General features: G+C 38.2%; 1 protein-coding gene across 3 annotated transcripts in view; it reads left to right on the top strand.

Moving 5' to 3' along the window:
* The window catches only part of Palld (palladin, cytoskeletal associated protein), a 393,911-nt gene that overhangs the window by 17,902 nt on the left and 366,696 nt on the right, over positions 1 to 9,313 (top strand). The window lies entirely within an intron of this gene.

The raw sequence follows: 9,313 nt of genomic DNA, 5'->3' as shown, positions 1-9,313 counted from the left end.
AAAAAAAAAAAAAAAAAAAAAGTTTAGAAGAGGGACTTTACATCCAAATTGCAGGACTTATAATCAGGGATCTTCCTTGGACTAGTCTCTTAAAACAAGATGCTTTTGAGACTTGGTGACTTCAACTATGAGATGAAAATGTAATAAGAAATCACATTCTATTTTATGATGTCTGAATTAAATCATATGTAAAATATTAATGCCCTGCTTGTGGCCTTGTAGCTACCATTTACCCAGGCTCTTTAGCATGTCTAATTTTCTAATTGCAAGTCAGGATTAGACTACAAAGATTGGCATCCATTGCGTTATTTGAATGTTTTATCCAATCTATATAAATGTTTAAAAGCAAATTCCAATAATTTAATTTAGAAAAAGAATGAAGTAGATAAGACCAGCTACACGAGTCAAAAACAGGCCTTATACATTTTGCCTTTCTGTGTGAGCTTATGCACAAGTCGCTGGCATGAATTTCTTACTTTGCAATCATTGCTTAGAATAAAGCATTGGGGTTATTCACTAGCTAGTTTGCACTGTCAATTTTTACTGTAATGGTTGCTATTTTAAGAAATCGACAGCAGGGGGCAGTAAAAACCTTCTTAATGTGTTTACTGGGACACACTGTTATGGATTCTGTATTTATGTGTTTTCCATAAGAATGTAATGGTTTCTTTCAGATTCTATTTTGTTTTTTTTTTTAAACCTACCAACTTTAGGAGCAAGTAATCGGTGAGAAATATATGTACATGCAAGACAGGGTTACTGATTTTGAAACTTTATGGTTCGATTTACATGTATGTACAAAATAGCCTCTTCCATGTGGAATTCAGTAGCAAATGTATAACATAACGAAACTGACCGAAACTCCACTTAGTACCAAAGGATCCAACTAAATGAGCAGGCCATGATTTCTTGTTAAGATTCCTTTAGTCATCTAGTAACATAGGGGAACATCAAAGTCACGCCTGGGCTTCTTGGGGGCAAGTGGGGACAGTAGATTTAGACATTTAGTTAGCAGCATAGTATTGTTATTTTCAGTATACTAAAATCAATGACCAATGTTCATTGACATGGTAAACAGTCATTAAATCTTTGGTTAAAATGTTTCATTGCCCATTGTTTAGTTAACTGGCCGTTTTGTATCCTTTAAGGTTCATTTTTGTTTTATTTTTGCTTTAAGAAGAGGAATATAAAAGCACAATGAGGTTGGGGTTTTGTTTTCATTCCTGTTTGAGGGACCTTGGTCATCTTGATCATGCATTTGGAAGAACACCAAATTTCATGATCATTAAACTTTATTGACCACGTGAGACGTGTGATGATCTTAGCGGAAAACCTTCTGTGAAGACAATTTTGTGTAAGGAAGAAAACCTTTAATAAAAAGTGCTCCCACTGGGGCATGAGGAACTGGCTCAGCCTGCATCAGTCCAGGGACACTGGCCTACATATTAGTGAGACCTAGTTCATTGGCAGGACACCTTCTAAGGATTGAGAAGTAGTTGATTGTCTTATGGAGAGGAAGGGAGTGTCAAGGAATCTGAAGCAATCAGTGGGCAAAAGCCCAAAAGATACTGCTTGATAAACACAGAGGTGCATAGTACTGGGTGGTTGGCAGCTATCCTGGGAAGGGACAGGGTGTGGCTGGGTGGCCAACCAGAGGAAAGAATGCGCTGTTGGCAGGTATGGCAGCAGGTGGCAGGATCCTAAGGTAGGGACTAGAACACAGGGAGAAATTTCACTTGTCAATAGTGTAAGCAAGTGAGCAGCAAGACCTGGGTTCCAGGAGGACCCAGGAACAGCGCAAGGAATACACACATTCAGCTCTGACGAAATGAGGCCAACGTTTAGCGACTGCATTTGTGCTGGGGCCAGGATAAGGAAACAACTTCCTACAACAGCATGGCTAGGCTACTGACTGCTAGCTTAGAGATCCTTAAATGAGGCCAAGACAGAGACTGCTCCAAAGCCCCAGGCCAGACTTGGTAGCACAAGCCTTTAATCCCAGCACTGGGAAGCAGATCTCTTTTGAGTTCAAGGCCAGACTGGTCTACATAATGAGTTTCAGGCCAGCCAGGGCTATGTGGTTGACTCTCTGTCTTTAAAAATCAAAACAGAAGAAAACCCTGGGCATCATCAAACTGATAAATTAGATAAAGTAGCCCCAGCTATAAGGAGAAGTGGGAGGAATAGCAATGAGAAGCCAGGCCAGTCATCTCAAGGCATTCCTACTTTAAACACAAGCACCATCCCCACTGGTATAAATGTCACAAAGAAAATGTGAAAGCAGTATTCTTTCTCTCCTTTATTCTTACACACCCAGAAAAAAATTCTCAACACTTAAAGAAAAGAGAAGATAATATATATAAGTAATATTCAAATTGTATATAAATTATTTGTTAATTTTAGTTTAAAAATTTTCAAGATTTTTATTTATTTGTGAGCCTGTGTGCTTGTATTTATTTGTGTGAGTATGTATCTTGGTAACTGTTTGTGCATATGTGTGTGCAGTTGCCCCCAGAGGCCAAAAGACAGCATTAAGGACTGTGTGCCATCTAATGGGATGTGAACTCTGGTCCTAACCTCTGAACTATTTTTCCAGTCTCATACAGGTTGAATTGTTGCATCATCTGTTTCTCCATTCATGTCTTCAGAGGAGCACAGGGACATGTTATTTGACATCACTCACCCTTCTTGGTCTTCTGCACTCTCAACTTTTGAGTGGATAGCTAGTTCCTGAAAGTGGATTGTGGTGCATACCTATAGACCTGGCACTGGGAGGAGAGAGGCAAAATGATCTTGACTTTTGGATCAGTCTGGACTAGATAGCAAAATTTAGTCTCAAAACAAAATGACTTTAATATTACAAAAGGAAGTCCTTTTCCTCTTCTTCCTCCTTTACCTCTTCTTCTTCCTCCTCCTCCTCCTCATCTTCTTTCTTCTTCTGAGACAGAGCCCCACTATGTAACCCTGGCTGGCCTGGAACTCACTATGTAGGGCTACATTGGACCAGACTAGCTACAAACTCACAGAGATTCGCCTGCCTCTGCTTCCTTAGTGCTGGGAATAAAGCATATGCCACCAGACCTGGCCCATTTTCTGTATTTAAAAGTATTTTTAAATGGAAATTGTATCTTTCAAACCACTTAAATTTATGAGGCCCCAGATATAAAACTGTACAATAATACACCACGCAATAAAAAATGGTTAATTAATCACAGAGCCTAGGCTGTAAGTCAGGGATTTTTATTCCTTATCATGCAGTCTGGTCCATAAGAAGGTCCCACCACTGTCCTTGTTTCTAAACTACTGTGTCTGGATCACTGGCAACCTCCAGAAGTAGAAATGGGAGGAACTATCATCTATAAAAATCAAGGTATGGAGGAAATCACATTCCAAATATTTTCAAAGAGATGGTAGAATGATATTTTCTACATAAAGAAATCCACAGTTCTTGATGATTGTGCCTCTTTCTCTTCAACCCATTAACAATCATCAGCCAATGTAAATGTTAAAAGAGTGTGCATATTCTCCACATAATAGCTGTAAAGAAAAGCTAAGCCTTCTAGTTAGGAACAGTGATCTACACACTTTGATATTCAGATACCTGTCAGGTGGATGCATACGTTTATGAAAGGGAAGATACTTTCAGTCACTCAATCATACGCTTTAATATTCCAGGTACAGTTCATCCTAACAGAGGCCTACTAGGTCATCCTTATTAGCCTTATAAGGTTTTATTAAATGTATGTAATTTCGATTGATTAAATTCTTTCCTTGTATAATTAAAACTCAGCTCCTTCAGTGCCGTCACGTAGTTTATGTGAACGAGATCTTGATCCTCATCAAAATCCATAGCAGCAAGAATATCCATATAAAATCAAACAGCACTGTCTGTGGATAGTTATGTTTCCTCAAGAATAATCATAATAAATGAAACACACCACAGACATTTATCTTAGACTATCTGTATGGACTCTGGTGACTTGGGATAATACGGCAATCACACCACAGCCAGTAGACTATAAATGTGAAAATACAGATGGCTTAGCCCAAGATTATTCCAAGAATAGTCAACACTGAGAATGCTGAATACCACCAAATTACCAAAATAAAAATAATGGACAATTACATTTGGTGTTACTACAATAGGACATGTAGTTATACAAAATTTGGAGCACAGTTTTAGGATAACCAGTGAGTTTAAGATGTACACACATGAAAACTATACATAAAGTCTCTGTGGATATCTAATGTAAAATGTCAAGACTTCCTTTCTATAAGTTCAAGAAAAAAATTCTTGCAGTCACCCTTGACTGCACTTGTTCTCATCAACATCTCTGGTCTATCCACCAATCCAGGTGCTTCTCCCTTTCAGATCTCCAACATCTGATTCTTCATTCCATCGCCTCTAGTGTGCTCCACCCCGAGCTTCATCCTCTGGCTCAGATGCTAGGCTAGCACTGCCTCTAATAGACTTCCTTGGGCCTACATATGACAATCTGAGTCCACACGATGCCCAGCATAGTTCTTTGCAGTGAACTGTCATCACAGTACTGCATGCAGTGACTTCTTGTCTGGGATAAAGCGGAATAAAATGCACTGTCCTGCCAGGTACTAAGAAGGTCTTTTCTGTTTGATTTGTCTAATGCTTCTTGCCATTGAAGAGCCCACATCACCCACCATGGGACCTTACTGTACCTCTGTCATCAGGGCCTCCATTACTTCTGCTCCTTCTGGGCCGAATGTTCTTTCTTCATATTTTTCCTTAAAATATCTTTAGGGTACGGCTTTCTATATCTACTATGTTAAAAGGGGGTGGGAGACGTCCTGCCCCCACTACACAATTCCACTATCTGGTAGTTTTCTCCATAAACTTTTATGATATACGGTGAATTACTCATTTAATTTTACTATCCATTTCCTTCAATAGAATTAAAACTCCTTGAGTATAAGGACTTACTAATTTTTTCTTCATTTATTGGTGTCTGGGATAGAAACTGGCATTTGACATATAACAGGTGATCAATAAATACATGTGGAATAACTATAGGAGTAAATCCACTCCAAGGTACACATGCCAGGAAGAAAAATGTTGCCCTTGTATTCTCAATTAAACTGAAAAAGCTATAAAAGTAGATGAACAAATTAAATGGTGATATATCCATAATGAATAAATCAGGGGTGGATTTATCAGATCTGAAATTCAAAAACAAAATACCAATTAAGATTAAGCAAGTTAAAAAGAAGTACACAGTGACTTAGTTAGTAAAGGACTTGGTTAACAAGCACAAAGCCCAGGGTTTGATACCCAGTACCTAAAAACAAATAAACACACCAACAAACCAACAAACACTGGAGCTGTGGAAGCAGGGGGCTTATACATTCTTAGCAAAAGGGGGATTGAGGCCAGTCTGGCCTCGTGAATATACATAACTTGTACGAATAAATGTTTTCCTTAAAGTTACTTTTAAAAACAATACTGTCTTAAGACTACTGAAGTAGTCAGAATACAGATTAGTACACAAGAATGTTAAATGGTACATTGAAGATAACAGTAGCCACAGAGACAAAGAAGCAAGGGGTTTCAGAGTTGTGTTTGCATTATTTTGTATCTTAAGATGTGAGTTGCTGTTTTTATGGGTAACATTAAAAACAATTGCCCTTTATCTTCCTTCCTATCTGTACCTTCTATGTACTGTACCTTCCTATCTGTACTATCTATACACTGATACTGTGCATAATTTAGTCCAGAAAAACCACCCAGAACAACCAAGTACATATAACTCAATGAAAATACATCTTCCCAGTACATTCAAGGCTCTGGATTTAATCCCCAGCACCAGAAGAAAACCATTATAAAAATGCTAGACATCAGTCTAGCAACATGAGTTAGATAGGGTGAATCTTAGCCATTTTTCGTTATAAGTTATTTGCTAGCCACTTTTCTGGGTTGTGCTAGTCATATTTTAGGACTTTAAAAATCATTTTTTGTTTTGATATTGTCATGTTCCAATAAAATATTATGTATTCAGTCTCATGCCAAAGACCTTTTATGGTATAGTCTACTCAGGTTTTTGGCTGCAGAAGGTACATGAAAATGTCAATATGTAGACACTTGAATTCAAGTACACGCACGCACACACACACACACACACACACTGTTCTGTTTCATAACGAGCCAAATTAAGTCTAAAGTCTGATAAGACCCATCATTATCCTCCCACTTCCGATCCTTCCCATCCATCCTGTCATTTGGATGAGAGCAAGCATACAATAGGGCAGAGTCCATAGGAAACAAAAACCTACCAATATCTTGTCTCCTCCTCTACATAGCACAACCTAAGTTTCTTACTCTTGTGATATTATTTTAAATCCTTTTTTCTTCTCTGTATAAGCCTTTCTATGTAACAGAGGTCAATAAATGTGCCCTAGAATAACAAATTACTGTTGAACTAGAAACCAGAAGATGTCAGCAACAAAGTAGTGCCTTTTGGTGATGTGGAAATGGAGCCTTCTCTCTGCCTTCTCCACACACACTGGCTGTGCCCAACAGATTAAAGGTGTGCAGTCTGCTTGATGCTCTGTCTTCTTTCCTATACCTCTGTTCTTTTTGAACCCACTTCTCTCCAGTACCTGCCCAGCTTAGAATTCTTCCTTCAAACGATTGGCTTTATCTCTATAGTAGTTTAAACGGATGGCTGTCATTGAACAGACCATTGAATCCTTTGCTTTAGATCTTAAGAAAATGGAGTCTCTCTGTATTGCAGACCCAAGAGGTATTGGCCCTGTTTGCTGGAATTGCTGTTTCATGGTTTGGACTTTTACAGATGGCCAGTTGGTACCTCACCTCCTTTCTGGGTTCATTTCATTTTTCCCAGGCAGTACCAGGATGTGTGACAGGCACATTCATGACATCCACAATAAGGCTGCTCAGCTGGTATTTCAGGGAGTCAAGAAGCAAGCTTCAAGGCCTGGAAGATGGCTCATCAAGAAAAGGCATTTACTGTCAAGATTCATGAGACCTAAATTCAATCCTGGGACCCAAATGGTGAAAGCAGAGAACTAATGGCTATAGTTTGTCCATTAACCACTGCATGAACAATGTGGTGCATGTGCAGATGTGCAAGCATGGATTCTCACATGTGCACAACAATGTATAGGTGATGATGATGATAGATAAATGGATAGAGATAGGTAGATAGATATAGATAGATAGATAGATAGATAGATAGATAGATAGATAGATAGATAGAACATTACATAAGTGTAAAAGCAAGCTCTGTGTCCAAGAGAAAGATTTATTACTGTAGTGAGGAATTTTTGTTGATGAGAACTGTCATGAGTGTCAGTCATCAATAGCAGGAGCCAAACTGGGGATTCACATCAATTTATTTCACATCAACTTATTGGGCAAGTTTCCATAGTTGACAAGAAAGCTAAAAAAAAACAAAAAAACAAAACAAAACAAAACAAAAAAACAAAATAAACAAAAAAACAAAACAAAAACAAAAACAAAAACCTATTAAATTAAATTTACCTAAGAAATAAAGACATGTATAAGGAATCTCTTTAGAATTAAATATTGGCTTGCAAAACAAAATGTCAGAATGGTTGAGTACACTAGTTGGCTGTAGATTCTAGAGCAAGAGGGAAATTCCAGCTCTACCATGTATCAGATAGTCCACTTGGTAAGTTTAAACTTTCATGCCTCAATAGCCTTCCTAGTAAAATAGAAATAATGAACTACATACTCTAGGGTAGTGTTTAGATCAACCAAGACAAATATAGAATTTAAAGCTGTGTGGGGCATGTAGTAATATGCTAACACATATTAACATCTTACTTGTAAAGTTATTTTTTTAATGGTTTCTTTGGAGCTGGAGAGATGGCTCAGTGGTTACTAGTACTTGCTGTGTAATCACAAGGACCAGAGTTTGGGTCCCAGTACCCATATAACAAGTCAAGAGTCCCACCAACACCTGTAACTGCAATTCTGATGAACTCAACACTCTGTGTACAACACATAAGTGCATGCAGGGGTGGGGGAGAGAGAAACAATAGACACATACATGTAAAACATAATTTATTAATTAAATCTTTTTTTAAAAAAATTCTTACTTATACTACTGTTGATTTGTCATAAGCTCCCCCATATTCTATCTGCTCAAAAGTCATTGAACTTGTTTTCGGTCTTTACATCTTTGTATTGCAATTTCGTTTTCTAGTATTAAAGATTCACAATGCTATGGAGATAATGGGAAGAAACCCCTCAGCATTATGGGACAAACAGCTAGCTTCTAAGAAACACAAACACATGCTAAAAGGCATTTCGATACCTACTTTCTCAGAGTCCTAGGTTTGAGTATGGGGTCAGAATCTGCCAAGACCTCCCTGGAGTTACTGTCTCAAGTCTTTGTATATTTCTACTTTCTAGCAGCTTTCACCTTACTTGGCCTTCTCTTCCTTTATGGCTGTGGGGGATGGGAATAAAATCAAAGGAAAAGTGATTTCTTCCAATCACCACTCCCCCACATCCCCACCCCTGCCACCTAATGGTCTCCCCATCCTCTTGCTAACCACAGAGCTGTGAAGCTCAGCCATGTATTGTAACTTACAGTCAACTTGGAAAGCTTTCCAAATCCAGGCCTCTTGACAATTGTTTTCTTGAGGTTCTTTAAATTGTTCCTTCATTTCCTTGGCTTCTTTCATAGGTACCTGTTAAATATTTGCTAAAGTCAATTGAAAGTAGTTTTCCAACACTTTGCTTCTCATTTTTGTATTCCAATAATTTTGGCAGGAAGAAAAACTCTAAAAATAATTGGAGTAACAAATACACGCTTTTCCCCAGGTAGGTAGGTCGGCTTTGATTTTATACTGTCTTGCTTAAGTATTATAACATACTGCAAAATTCTCAAAAGGAAACGAATGGGCCTTTGCATTTTGACCAATATGGAATTGTTGTTTTCCAAGAACTTGACTGTGAAGTTTCAGATGCCTCCATAGCAAGAGCTGCTCTGGCTTTCAAATCCTTTCTGTGACTCCGATTTAATTTCTTCATGACCCGCTTCTTCATTTGCCTGGGGCGATACCTCCCTGTGGAGCACACAGTGTATGCATGTGTAATTACAGCTATTACAAGCTCTCTGTAAACACATTCTTTTGACTTAGGAGTTACATTATAAATGTAACTGTGGCAAATAGAATTATGTCTAAAACCCAGCACAGCTTGCTGTGTAAAGCAAGATGCAAAACTATCCTTCTCATTGGTGTATTCAAGTGCAGTGTAGTTATAGGAGTACTCATTCTTTCCTGCTTC

Source organism: Mastomys coucha, unplaced genomic scaffold, assembly GCF_008632895.1.
Source record: "Mastomys coucha isolate ucsf_1 unplaced genomic scaffold, UCSF_Mcou_1 pScaffold22, whole genome shotgun sequence".
Classification (NCBI taxonomy): Eukaryota; Metazoa; Chordata; class Mammalia; order Rodentia; family Muridae; genus Mastomys; species Mastomys coucha.
Note: the sequence above shows the minus strand (reverse complement) of the source record. Positions and strands in the feature narration are given on the sequence as shown.